The sequence below is a fragment of the Pristiophorus japonicus genome, chromosome 17 (genome assembly GCF_044704955.1).
Source record: "Pristiophorus japonicus isolate sPriJap1 chromosome 17, sPriJap1.hap1, whole genome shotgun sequence".
Classification (NCBI taxonomy): Eukaryota; Metazoa; Chordata; class Chondrichthyes; family Pristiophoridae; genus Pristiophorus; species Pristiophorus japonicus.
The window spans coordinates 44,283,361-44,297,956 of NC_091993.1; the positions used below are offsets into that span (position 1 = coordinate 44,283,361).

General features: G+C 45.3%; 1 protein-coding gene across 1 annotated transcript in view; it reads left to right on the plus strand.

The window, feature by feature from the left end:
* The first annotated feature begins 9,531 nt into the window (after positions 1–9,531).
* LOC139228169 (cortexin domain-containing 1 protein) overlaps positions 9,532–14,596 on the plus strand; it is an 84,595-nt gene continuing 79,530 nt past the window's right edge. The window contains exon 1 of the mRNA XM_070859355.1: positions 9,532–9,683. The gene's annotated coding sequence lies outside the window, so the exon portion shown is untranslated. The remainder of the gene's footprint in view (positions 9,684–14,596) is intronic.

Here is a 14,596-nt window from a genome sequence, read left to right on the forward strand (position 1 = left end):
AGCGTTAAAAAAATATATTAAGGATATAAAAAAGTTAATCTGGCCTATTACTTTAAATTAAACTGTAGGAGTGGAACTAGGCGACACAGGTTCAAACAAGTAAAAGGTAATTTTAGGACTAATTCAAGAAATTCTTCACATATAGAGAGATCAGCATGTGGAATAACTTTCCAGATAAAATAATGGTGGCAAAAATCATACACTCATTCAAGAACCAATTGGATGCTAAGGGTAGGGGGGCGGGGGGACACGTGTGGAGGCTGTTAGAACCTCTCTGGGTGATCAGCAGGCCGAGGCCATTGGAGGGAGCAGCGTGCGGCGGTATACCACTGCAGGGAGCAGTGCGTGCTGCTGCAGGAGGGCAACGGCTGCGAAGCCAGGTCACTGATTGCAATGCAGGCAGGCACAGCAGGAGGGGCGAAGGAGCGGCAAGAGTTTGTGGAAGGAAGTGACCGGGGTCCAGGAGAGGCGAGAGTTTGGGACCCAGAAGAGGCGAGGGCCCAGTGGCAGCACGGGCCAGCCCACACTGTGATATGTGTGCACACTAGGTCCGTGCAGCAGAGCTGGTCTCCAGTTAGTCTTGGGTAATCCTTGCCACTGGACCAAGACCTAGCTCTGTCAAGCCCATGTAGTGGCTGGTGTGCAATGGTCACCACACGTTAAAAAAGTCCACGCACAGACATCTTCCACCCTTCAGGATGTAGTTTGGGATCTGGAATATTAGGTCCTTCATTGAAATACCTGTGAACTCATCCCTTTTTGGCGTGAAAATACCTGTGAACTCATCCCTTTTTGGCGTGGAAGCAAGTCATCCTCGTTTCGAGGGACTGCCTATGCTGATGATGGGTGGATAAGTTAAGATGGGTTGAATGGCATTCCTCACCTATAATTATCTTGTGATCTTATGATTCACAAATCACGGAGAGAATACAACCTAAATGGTAAATAGTGAGTGTTCTATAATTGCTTTGTTAAATTCTACAAGCTTTGGGTCATTAACCATAATCTTCCCGAAGAGAAAAGTATACACCAGTAAATACAGCCTCAACACTTGCGTGACACTTCCAATTACTCTCTTAACCTGAATACATTAACACTCATTGTGCATGATGCAGGGCAGGATGTGCCAGCATTTAATCGCCATTATACCAACCCAAATCACTTACTGGAACCATTCTTTAACATATGAAAAGATTGCAATATCACATGGAGCTACCATTAACTCGTGTTTTATGTTTGTTCCTAGAATTTAACATTTCTACATCTCAGAAATATTTTACCTGAAAATCAGCTTTTTTCCAAACAATAATTTTTATTGCAGTTATAATACATACACCAAAGGGCAAAAAACGTTAGTAGGAGTTGTGTACAGACCTCCAAACAGTAGTAGGGATGTTGGGGAGGGCATAAACAGGAAATTAGGGGCGCATGCAATAAAGGTGTAGCAGTTATAATGGGTGACTTTAATATGCACATAGATTGGGCTAGCCAAACTGGAAGCAATACGGTGGAGGAGGATTTCCTGGAGTGCATAAGGGATGATTTTCGAGACCAATATGTCGAGGAACCAACTAGGGGGGAGGCCATCTTAGACTGGGTGTTGTGTAATGAGAGAGGATTAATTAGCAATCTCATTGTGCGAGGCCCCTTGGGGAAGAGTGACCATAATATGGTGGAATTTTGCATTAGGATGGAGAATGAAACAGTTAATTCAGAGACCATGGTCCAGAACTTAAAGAAGGGTAACTTTGAAGGTATGAGGCGTGAATTGGCTAGGATAGATTGGCGAATGATACTTAGGGGGTTGACTGTGGATAGGCAATGGCAGACATTTAGAGACCGCATGGATGAATTACAACAATTGTACATTCCTGTCTGGCGTAAAAATAAAAAAGGGAAGGTGGCTCAACCGTGGCTATCTAGGGAAATCAAGGATAGTATTAAAGCCAAGGAAGTGGCATACAAATTGGCCAGAAAGAGCAGCGAACCCAGGGACTGGGAGAAATTTAGAACTCAGCAGAGGAGGACAAAGGGTTTGATTAGGGCAGGAAAAATGGAGTACGAAAAGAAGCTTGCAGGGAACATTAAGGCGGATTGCAAAAGTTTCTATAGGTATGTAAAGAGAAAAAGGTTAGTAAAGACAAACGTAGGTCCCCTGCAGTCAGAACCAGGGGAAGTCATAACGGGGAACAAAGAAATGGCAGACCAATTGAACAAGTACTTTGGTTCGGTATTCACTAAGGAGGACACAAACAACCTTCCGGATATAAAAGGGGTCAGAGGGTCTAGTAAGGAGGGGGAACTGAGGGAAATCTTTATTAGTCGGGAAATTGTGTTGGGGAAATTGATGGGATTGAAGGCCGATAAATCCCCAGGGCCTGATGGATTGCATCCCAGAGTACTTAAGGAGGTGGCCTTGGAAATAACGGATGCATTGACAGTCATTTTCCAACATTCCATTGACTCTGGATCAGTTCCTATCGAGTGGAGGGTAGCCAATGTAACCCCACTTTTTAAAAAAGGAGGGAGAGAGAAAACAGGGAATTATAGACCGGTCAGCCTGACCTCAGTAGTGGGTAAAATGATGGAATCAATTATTAAGGATGTCATAGCAGCGCATTTTGGAAAATGGTGACATGATAGGTCCAAGTCAGCATGGATTTGTGAAAGGGAAATCATGCTTGACAAATCTTCTGGAATTTTTTGAGGATGTTTCCAGTAAAGTGGACAAAGGAGAACCAGTTGATGTGGTATATTTGGATTTTCAGAAGGCTTTCGACAAGGTCCCACACAAGAGATTAATGTGCAAAGTTAAAGCACATGGGATTGGGGCTAGTGTGCTGACGTGGATTGAGAACTGGTTGTCAGACAGGAAGCAAAGAGTAGGAGTAAACGGGTACTTTTCAGAATGGCAGGCAGTGACTAGTGGGGTGCCACAAGGTTCTGTGCTGGGGCCCCAGCTGTTTACATTGTACATTAATGATTTAGACGAGGGGATTAAATGCAGTATCTCCAAATTTGCGGATGACACTAAGTTGGGTGGCAGTGTGAGCTGCGAGGAGGATGCTATTAGGCTGCAGAGTGACTTGGATAGGTTAGGTGAGTGGGCAAATGCATGGCAGATGAAGTATAATGTGGATAAATGTGAGGTTATCCACTTTGGTGGTAAAAACAGAGAGACAGACTATTATCTGAATGGTGACAGATTAGGAAAAGGGAAGGTGCAACGAGACCTGGGTGTCATGGTACATCAGTCATTGAAAGTTGGCATGCAGGTACAGCAGGCGGTTAAGAAAGCAAATGGCATGTTGGCCTTCATAGTGAGGGGATTTGAGTACAGGGGCAGGGAGGTGTTGCTACAGTTGTACAGGGCCTTGGTGAGGCCACACCTGGAGTATTGTGTACAGTTTTGGTCTCCTAACTTGAGGAAGGACATTCTTGCTATTGAGGGAGTGCAGCGAAGATTCACCAGACTGATTCCCGGGATGGTGGGACTGACCTATCAAGAAAGACTGGATCAACTGGGCTTGTATTCACTGGAGTTCAGAAGAATGAGAGGGGACCTCATGGAAACGTTTAAAATTCTGACGGGTTTAGACAGGTTAGATGCAGGAAGAATGTTCCCAATGTTGGAGAAGTCCAGAACCAGGGATCACAGTCTGAGGATAAGGGGTAAGCCATTTAGGACTGAGATGAGGAGAAACTTCTTCACCCAGAGAGTGGTGAACCTGTGGAATTCTCTACCACAGAAAGTAGTTGAGGCCAATTCACTAAATATATTCAAAAGGGAGTTAGATGAAGTCCTTACTACTCGGGGGATCAAGGGTTATGGCGAAAAAGCAGGAAGGGGGTACTGAAATTTCATGTTCAGCCATGAACTCATTGAATGGCGGTGCAGGCTAAAAGGGCTGAATGGCCTGCTCCTGCACCTATTTTCTATGTTTCTATGTTTCTGTGTTTCTATCCAAGTGCCAGTTACTGAACATTATGGGAGCCTTTTAAATAGAAACATTGAGCAAGCAATTGGTGTGCGATCTGGGTGCAGGGCACTAAACATGCACCGAATGAGGCCAGCCGAGGGTCGAACATGAGTCTGGTGGGTGGAGGGTGGTGGGGCATGGGGGTGTTGGGGTGCAGGAGAGACAATTCAGTTGGTGGGGGAGGCGGGAGGCAATTCAGGTGGTGCGTGGTGGGGGGGGGGGGGGGGGGGGGGCAGGGGGCGATATGGTGGTTGACTACAGTGGCCCGCAGGTTTAATGTGGAGCTAGGAGGAGCACTTCTGCTGCTTCTGGTTACACATTAAGGCATTAATTTTTGTAAGCATACCATTTTAGTTAGCAGCCTCCGGTGGTCCCTTTAAGGAGCACAGGATAGGCCGCATGTCGGCCAAGCAATCGGGGCAAACCAATTTCTAGTTTGAGTCCTAAAGAGGCACCAGACCCCTTATTGGCATATTCAAAGAGCCTAACGCCTGTTTGAGAACGCCGCCAATGCCTGAACCGATATTGTGTCGGACATATTTCCCAAGCTGCTCAGGTGCGTGAGGTTGGCCCCCTAAATTGGACCTTTTTTTACTCTTTTGGCGGGCAGAAATCAGGCATAACGAGGTCCAATTGCACCCCCAACATGTCTTAAATCCAGAGAAATAATTGTTACAGATATAGGGAGATAAAAATAATAGTAAATGTTGAAATTCTTTTTGGAGCCCCTTCAACCTCCAACTACAGGAAAATCAGGAACTGATTGAAGTGACCATTTGGTAAAACAGACTGTATCATCTTCCATCGTGTGACTTTTTGGCAAACTTCCTATCGCAGGATGTCAGGGAAGCGGCTGTGGATGGTTATCTGTGCTTGGTGCCAGCTGGAGATGGCAGATAAAGCTGCCCCCATTTGAAGTGTTCCTGATTCCCGCTCAGTCAGGTGTTTCTACTTGAGTTTCAGTGGGCGATGGCAGATACAATGGATCTATCTACATGGATGTGCATTCTCTGTGATCCATTGGTTTTACCTGTCTGTCATCAATTTGTTTTCCTTGTAAATAAAGATAAATGAACACAAAAACATTGTTTTAAAAAAGAATTAGGGGGAAAAAAAATCATAGGAATAGTGCATTCTAGGTGATTGCAATAAATTACTCAACCAAATGGTGGTCAGGAAAAGACCATCAAGGTTGACCCATCCACCTCCACGGAGGTGTGTGGGGGACCTGACCCATCCACCTCCATGGCACGAACCTGGTATTGCAGTACTTCCAGGAACGGTGCAGTGGCTCTAGGCCTTTTGGCTAAGAGCATTGGCGCAGAGTGATCCTTGAAAGGTGCAAGGTGACCTCTGGCGTTTGTGATTTGACAAAGAATTGGAAACGATTGGCTACGAATTAAAAAAAAAAAAAAAATCAAGCCTGCCCCACCATGACTGGGCACCTCCTACCCCTACAGCCATGTAAACTCCTTGGAGAGGAAAAAAAAAACTAAATCAAAGCCTAGAGCCAATAAGAGGAAAAATACTGTGAAAATTCCTCTCTGACCATTCCAGGCGATCAAAACCAGTCCAGTCCTATATGGAGTGATCTCTGCCCAGTCAAGCAATGGTCCTGCTCTCTCTTGAAGGCAAATGGAGTGTCAGCACTCAGCACTTCAGCTGGGAAAGCATCCCAGAGGCTTACTTCTCTCTGGGAAAAGAAGAACCACCTAAAATCCAGTCTAATCCTACTCTTGTGTAGTTTAAGCACATGCCTCTGGGCCTCCCCAATCTGTCAAACTGATATAATCTCTCAACAGCCACGCTATCCACACCTTTTATTATTTTATCGACCTCTATCAGTCTCCTACACTCCAAAAGTACTTCATTGGCTGTAAAGTGCATTGAGATGTCTGGTGGTCGTGAAAAGTGCTACAGACATCAAAGTCTTTCATTCTAAGTCTATGCTGTTCTAGAGTAAAACAGACCAAATTCCTTATGCCTATCAGAGTAATTAGGAATCATTCTCGTAGCTCTCCTCTGAACCTTTTCCAAGGCCATTATATCACCCACCATGTAAAGGGACCAAAGCTGTAAACAGCACTCCAGATACGGTGTAACCCACCACATGTATAATGATAGAATGGCGTCATGGTAATTCTTGCTGTGATCTCTTGTGCCACCAACAGGTCTGTGTGGATCACTGAATTCAGAAAATCTTATTCTCTCCCTTAGCATCTGTCCAATGTTGGAGAACTACTCAGGAGTGGGGGGTGATGGAAAGAAAGACCGAGGTGGGTCAGACTGGTGGCAGCTATGTTTTTTTCCTTGGCCACCACTTTTGTTGCCCTGTTAGTAATACTGCCCTGCACATCAAACTGGGCAGTTTCACCAGAAGGTGTGGCAATCCCACCCCCATGGCTCATCCTGTAAATGGGGTGTTCATTTAACAGAAAGCAATGCCCTGTCAGCCACTATTCCATCATGTTCCCCTTTAAATATTTTGGGGAAGCAATATCCTTTCCCATAGGCCATTTCAAGAATTAGAACACTACATATCATCCCATGTTCATGGTTACTGACAATACATATCACTTAAAAATCTTCAGCCATGTCTCAGTTGATAGCAGTTCAGAGACTTGAGCACAGGAATTTAGGCTGACACTCTAATACAGTACTGAGGGAGTGCTGCACTGTCGGAGGTGCTGTCTTTCAGATGAGACATTAAAACCGAGGCCCCGTCGGCTCTCTCAGGTGGACATAAAAGATCCCATGACACTATTTTGATGAAGAGTTATCCTGGGGCCAATATTTATCCTTCAATCAACATAACTAAAACAGATTATCAGGTCAGGTTTAGCATCTTTGAAAGTAGATAAATTGCCAGGACCAGATGCAATATATCCTAGGCTATTAAAAGAAGCAAAGGAGGAAATTGCAGAGGTTCTGACCATCAGTTTCCAATCCTCCCTGGCGGCAGGGGTGGTGCCAGAGGATTGGGGAACTGCTAACGTACCATTGTTTAAAAAGGGAGGCAGGGATAAACAGGCCAGTTAGTTCAACCTCGTTGGTGGGCAAATTATTGGAATCAATTCTGAGGGACAGTATAAACCTTCATTTAGATAGACACAGATTAATCAAGGACAGTCTGCATGGATTCATTCAGGAAGGTCGTGTCTGACTAACTTGATTGGAATTTTTTAGGAGGTAACAAGGAAGGTCGATGAGGACAGTACATTTGATGTAGTCTACGTGGATTTTAGCAAGGCTTTTGACAAGGTCCCACATGGCAGGCTGATCAAAAATGTAAAAGCCCATGGGATCCAAGGGAGAGTGGCAAATTGGATCCAAAATGAGTTCAGTGGCAGAAAGCAAAGGGTAATGGTTGACGGGTGCTTTTGCGATTGGAAGGCTGTTTCCAGTGTGGTTGCACAGGGCTCAGTACACGGGTCCTTGCATTTTTCAGTATACATTAATGATTTAGACTTAGATAAAGAAATTTGCAAATGATACAAACATTGGCGGTGTGGTTGACAGTGAGGAGGAAAGCTTTAGACTGCAGGAAGTTAGCGATTAACTAGTCAGTTGGGCAGAAAAGGAATTCAATTAGAAGTGTGAGGTAATGCATTTGTGGAGGGGGCAACGAGGCAAGAGAATACACATTAAATGGGAGGATACCAAGTGGTGTGGAGGAACAGAGAGTCCTTGAAGTATATGTCCACAGATCCTTAAAGGTAGCAGGACAGGGAGATAAGGTCATTAAAAAGGCATATGAAATGCTTTCCTTTATTACCCGATACACAGAATATAAAAGCAGTGAAGTTATGCTGGAACTGTATAAAGCACTGGTTAGGCCACAGTTAGAGTACTGCGTGCAGTTCTGGTCACCACATTACAGGAGAGATGTGATTGCACTGGAGAGAGTACAGAGGAGGTTTACGAGGATGTTGCCAGGACTGTAACATTTTAGCTATGAGGAAAGATTGGATAGGCTGGGGTTGTTTTCTTTGGAACAGAGGAGGCTGAGGGGAGATTTAATTGAGGTGTATAAAATTATGAGGAGCCTAGATATAGTGGATAGGAAGGACCTATTCCCTTAGCAGAGGGGTCAATAACCAGGGGGCATAGATTTAAAGTAGTTGGTCGAAGGGTTAGAGGGGAGATGAGGAAAAAGAATTTCACCCAGAAGGTGGTGGGGGTCTGGAGCTCACTGCAGAAACGCTCATCACATTTAAAAAGTACTTGGATGTGCACTTAGAGAACCGTGACCTACAGGGCTACGGACTTAATGCTGGAAGGGGGGATTAGGCTGGGTGGCTCTTTTTTGACCGACGCAGAGACAATGGGCCGAATGGCCTCCTTCTGTGCTGTAATGTTCGATAATTCTATGATTATCACATTGCTGTTTGTTGGACCTTGCTGTGTGCAAATTGCCTCCTGCAATTTTACAACATTACAACAGTGACTACACTTCAAAAGTACCTCATCTTTCGATTAGGCATTTTACAGCCTTCTGGATTCAACATTGAGTTCAACAATTTCAGACCATAACCTCAGCCCCCATTTTATCAGATGGCATCTGGTGAAGATTCTGCCATTCCTATTGACACCTCTTCCAGACCCACATCTTGTTTCTTTACTTGCCCCATTACCATCTCCTTTTGCTTTTTACAATCAAAGCTTTTGTCATTTAATCTCTCCTGCCTTCCATCCTATCACAGACCTTCCCGTTTGTTCTTTTCTCCCCTCCACACTTTCCCTGTCTCTGTACGTGTTAAATCCTGTTACATCTCTAACTTTTCCCAGTTCTGACTAAGGGTCACCGACCTGAAACGTTAACTCTGTTTCTCTCTGCACAGATGCTGCCTGACCTGCTGAGTGTTTCCAGCACTTTCTGTTTTTATTTGAGATTTCCAGCATCAGCAGTATCTTGCTTTTGCTGCAAAAGTACTTTGTTGGCTGTAAAGGGCTTTGGGTCGTCCTGAGGTCATGATAGGCGCTATAGAAATGCAAGTCTTCCTTTCCTCTTTACTTCTGCTCTTCTGTTAGGCTAATCCTAGCAACCATCACAACTGACATCTTCACCCCCTTCACATGCAGACAACCCTGCCACTGATAAACTCCACTATATGGTGGAAGCGGGCCCTCCTGCTCCTTGTCTGGTGATGACAGTCAAAGAATAACTCTTGCAAGAGGAGCGTGTTGTAGCGAGCAGTCGGAGATAGAAGCGCCAAACACCATTTCCCCTGAGCAATTACAATGACATTAGTCTCTCGAGGTCCCCATTACAGGAAAAATATCGGCTGAATGCCTTGGCTAGCTGCCAATGGCTGAATATCTCTCTCAAGATTGGCTTAGCTGAAGCTCATCTTATTCATTTAGACAACCAGGTAAATTACGCATCACTCAAAGCTATTCCAACACACTGCTATTTTTGGCTAGAAAATAAATAATTTGGGCAATCTGATCTTGGTGCCCTTCTTGCACACATTCCCTCGGTGTTGTGTCGGCGAGGAGGGCATCCCCTGACCTGAAGGCACTGCCCCCTGATCGGTTGCCTGTGGAAACCCCCTGTGAGAGCTCGCCCTGCACACACCGACGGCCATGGAGAGGTGGGTGTGGAGCTGCAGCCGGCAGCAGGGCGATGGGGAGTGCTGAGTGACAGCGGGATGTGGGGCTGGAAGCGACGGTCACTGCGGAGTGCGCGGAGGAGGCAATGCAGTAAGTGTCAATGGGCGTGCAGCGCGACAGCGAGCGAACGGAGGGCTTTCATGTGCCGGCGGAGGACCCTGCACTCAGTGGCCGGGACAAGCGGCGCTGTGTGCGGGGGAATTGGCAGCTCTGCAGCCTGTCGCTTGCAGAGCAGTGAGTTCCAGGGTCACCATCGGGCAGCGCCTGCGAATAAACTCTGATGTTTGCAGTCACATCCAAACTTCCCGCAGCTGCCTTTATCTCTGCATTTCTTTTAGAATTGGGACGGCATCAGATTCTCTGGGGAGAGGACCCAGCATATATGAATAATTGATATTTAGCATCATAAGGCTTAGAAAATTGCGTTGCTCTATTCCTCTCTAATTGGTTTCTGGAAAGAGAGCCTGTAATGTTATACAGCTGTAAAGTTGTGCAGCAAGTATGATATTCTTTGGTGAAAGTTATTTTTAAGAATTGAAGGCAGTTGTTCCTATGAGCAGTTAGGCAGAGGTCGGTTCGTCCTCTCTGGTCGCTTGTTCCCCGAGAGATACAACTCCGGAATGCGTCGCTTAACAAAACGGAAAGCTCTCGGCTTAACTTTTGTCCTTGTCGCATGCTGAAACGCCACAGCGTGCTGGAGGATTTTCCAGCAATTGTGTATCTGATGTTGGAGAGGCCAGTGGGGGCAGATAGCGAAAGCTGGGGTCGCAATCTTCCTTCCCAGCCCTGTTACCGCAACACACACAGAATCTGACCCCCACTGCGCTCTCCATCATTATCCAAATTGATTTTTATTTAGCAGAGGGTTAAAGGGGCACAGAATAATTGGCCTGTAAAGAGGTAATAAGGAGATTTATTAAGCGGCGAATGTTGTTTAAAGCGATGAACCTCAAGGGGGAATAGACCAGACAGTAACCATAGAGTTTACAGTTATTTCTCCATTGATTAATTACAAAACTTCCGTTGAAAAAGCTCTTCTTTAGAACCCCCTCCCTTATATAATGTCAAACTCAAAGCAAAGATAAATCAGAATGTATTTTTTTCTGTAATAAATATATATTCATTTTTTTATTGGCGAATTATTAAAGTTTTGGGAGCTTTCTCGGGGTTATATTTAGCACAAGTAACACAAGTGGATACTTTGACCAATTACTTTTTCTGAAGTTTTATAAACCTGTTCTTGCCATATTTCATCCACTGAAATCCCGCATCGATTCGCAAATTATTAAAGCAAATAAGTCGATTTGGATCAAAGGGGAACGGCAGCGGTGCGTCACCGGGCTAAACATTGGGGTTTGGGAATGTTATTACTGGAATGGGAATGGGCAGTTGGGATGCTGCCAGCGAATGGATGACGCCCTCGGCCGCTGCAGCTCCCTTCCAGGGTGATTTGTGAAGATGTCAGACGAGTTCTTGGTTATTCCTGACATGGAGGTGGGACGTATTCTCGGCACCGTGAGGCCTGGGGTCTAACCTCTCTAATAATTACCAGGTCCTCAAACCAGAGTGACACAGTGATGGACCACCCCGGACCCCTGCCCACACAGTCAATATAACCGTGTTGGACTTTAGAAGATACTGACATTTATAATTGAATAAACAGTCTGTGTGTGTGTGTTTAAGTTATTAATTTATGGGGGAATATTTAGTTCGCATAACTTTATGGTTAAATATTAGCAAGGTTGTCAAACCGCGTGTTTCAAAAAAATAATTTCTCCCACTGCCTCTTTCCATGCACAATTGCCAGGCCTCCAAGATGCTCGGCTTGCTTTCCAGAGCTGGTTACCGGGAGGTAGGCGAGGGCAGTATGACCCGGCCCGGCCCCTCCAGTCTCAACCCTCCTCTGGCCACTGTTGAGCAGCCCAGCTGAGATAGGGAACTCAGTGGCTGCAATCCCGACTGAGAGCCACTGCTCTTCCATTATGAGGACTATCAAACTGGTCATCATCATAGGCAGTCCCTCGGAATCGAGGAAGACTTGCTTCCACTCCCAAAGTGAGTTCTTTGATGGCTGAACAGTCCAATAGGAGAGCCACAAACCCTGTTACAGACATTCGTCGAGGGAAGGGGTGGGTGGGACTGGTTTGCCGCGCGCATCTTCCACTACCTGCCCTTGACCTCTTCATGCTCTTTGCGTTGAGACTCGAAGTGCACCAGTTTGAGCTCTGTCACTATACCACCACCAGACCTGTGGGTACAAAGAGTGCTTAGATACTTCACAACTGCAATACCCTGTACAATATTTTCTGAAATATTTGTTTCTTCCTGTCCTGTTGCAGCACTTTGGTATAGTGGATGAACCGGTAATGTGTAATGTAATTGTTAAACCTTTGTTAATAAACCAACTCGTTCTTAATAGCAATGTGTTGCTATGAATTCTTAAGCAAAGAACCCATGAAGCAAATACATTACAGGTATGTTGTTGAAAGAGCAGAACTTGCATGGCAGGTTGGACAGAAATAGACAGTTCTCATCTGGGTTGTAAATGTGATAAATATTGTGGAGTAAACCATCATTCACTTCATCCACATTTATTGTTATCTGTGCTCGAGTACACCCCGGAGCTCCCTGTCACTCACCAATTCACTCCCCTGTCACACTCTGATATCTCCATCTTTGGCTTCCTACATTATTCCAACGAAGTTCATCACAAGCTTGATACCTGAACTGATGACCGGTCTGTGCTCACTACAGGTTGGGTTTCAGGCCTTCCTATTGACTTTTTAATAACGCTAGACTTTAACTTTGCCATGCTTTGATAGGAGATGCTGAAAATGGGTGTATTGGTGTATCAGGGGAGGCGGGGTTTGGAGAGGGGTTGGGGCTTGAGTTGGAGAACACCACGCTGGGGGGACAATATGAATCCTTAGTGTCAGCCTGCTTTCTTCTCCTGGGCTGTAGGATTGTGTTCCACTTGGCCAGTTTTTCCAGCTTCCATTTCAGATCCGTCCATTAATCGAATCCCAGAATCTTACAGTGCAGAAGGAGGGCATTCAGCTCATCATGCTTGTGCTGGCACTTTGAAAGAGCTGTCCAATTTATTCCCACTCCCTAGCTTTTCCCCATAACCCTGCAAATTAGTCCTCTTCAAGTACATGTCCAATTGCCTTTTGAAAGTTCCTATGCAATGTGATTCCACCACCATTGTAGGTACTGCCTTACAGATCTTAACAACCCTCTCAAATGTCATTTTCCTCCGCATTTCCCCTCTATTTATTTTTAATCTGCGACCTCTGGTTGCCAGAAGAAATAATTTATCCCTACTTGCTTTATCAAATCCCTCATAATTCTGAATGCTTTGCTTAGGTCTCCCCTTAACCTTCTCTGCTCTAAGGAGAACAATCCCAGCTTCTCCAATCTCTCCACATAACACAATCCCTCATCCCTGGTATTCTGGTAAACCTCCTCTGTGCCCTCTCCAAGGCCTTGACATCCTTTCTAAAGTGTGTTGTCCAGAATTGGACACAATACTCCAGCTGGGGTCTAACATAAGAACATAAGAATTAGGAACAGGAGTAGGCCATCTAGCCCCTCGAGCCTGCTCCGCCATTCAATAAGATCATGGCTGATCTGGCCATGGACTCAGCTCCACTTACCCGCCCTCTCCCTGTAACCCTTAATTCCCTGTGACTTGAATACATTCAATGAGCTAGCCTCAACTGCTTCCTTGGGCAGAGAATTCCACAGATTCACAACCCTCTGGGAGAAGAAATTCCTTCTCAACTCGGTTTTAAATTGGCTCCCCCGTGTTTTGAGGCTGTGCCCCCTAGTTCTAGTCTCCCCTACCAGTGGAAACAACCTCTCTGCCCCTATCTTGTCTATCCCTTTCATGTTTTTAAATGTTTCTATAAGATCACTTCTCATCCTTCTGAACTCCAATGAGTAAAGACCAAGTCTACTCAATCTATCATCATAAGGTAACCCCCTCATCTCCAGAATCAGCCTAGTGAATCGTCTCTGTACTCCCTCCAAAGCCAGTATATCCTTCCTTAAGTAAGGTGACCAAAACTGCACGCAGTACTCCAGGTGTAGCCTTACCAATACCCTATACAGTTGCAGCAGGACCTCCCTGCTTTTGTACTCCATCCCTCTCGCAATGAAGGCTAACATTCCATTTGCCTTCCTGATTACCTGCTGCACCTGCAAACTAACTTTTTGGGATTCATGCACAAGGACCCCCAGGTCCCTCTGCACCTCAGCATGTTGTAATTTCTCCCCATTCAAATAATATTCCCTTTTACTGTTTTTTTTCCCAAGGTGGATGACCTCACACTTTCCGACATTGTATTCCATCTGCCAAACCTTAGCCCATTCACTAAACCTATCCAAATCTCTTTGCAGCCTCTCTGTGTCCTCTACACAACCCGCTTTCCCACTAATCTTTGTGTCATCTGCAAATTTTGTTACAGTACACTCTGTCCCCTCTTTCAGGTCATCTTTGTATATTGTAAACAGTTGTGGTCCCAGCACCGATCCCTGTGGCACACCACTAACCACCGATTTCAAACCCGAAAAGGACCCATTTATCCCGACTCTCTGCTTTCTGCTCGCCAGCTAATTCTCTATCCATGCTAATACATTTCCTCTGACTCCGCATACCTTTATCTTCTGCAGTAACCTTTTGTGTGGCACCTTATCGAATGCCTTTTGGAAATCTAAATACACCACATCCATCGGTACACCTCTATCCACCATGCTCATTATATCCTCAAAGAATTCCAGTGAGATAGCTGCTCTGCTACGTACGAAACCCTGAGCCAATGTTTTGTAATTGTTTTTTGTATTCAATGCCCCTATTTACAAAGCCAAGTATCCCATACGCTTTCTTAATTGCTTTATCAACTTGCGCTGCCACCTGCAATAATTTGTGAATTTGCACCCCCTGCTCTTGCAACCCCCTCCCCCAAAATAATACCATTTACATTATACTGCCTCTCATGTTG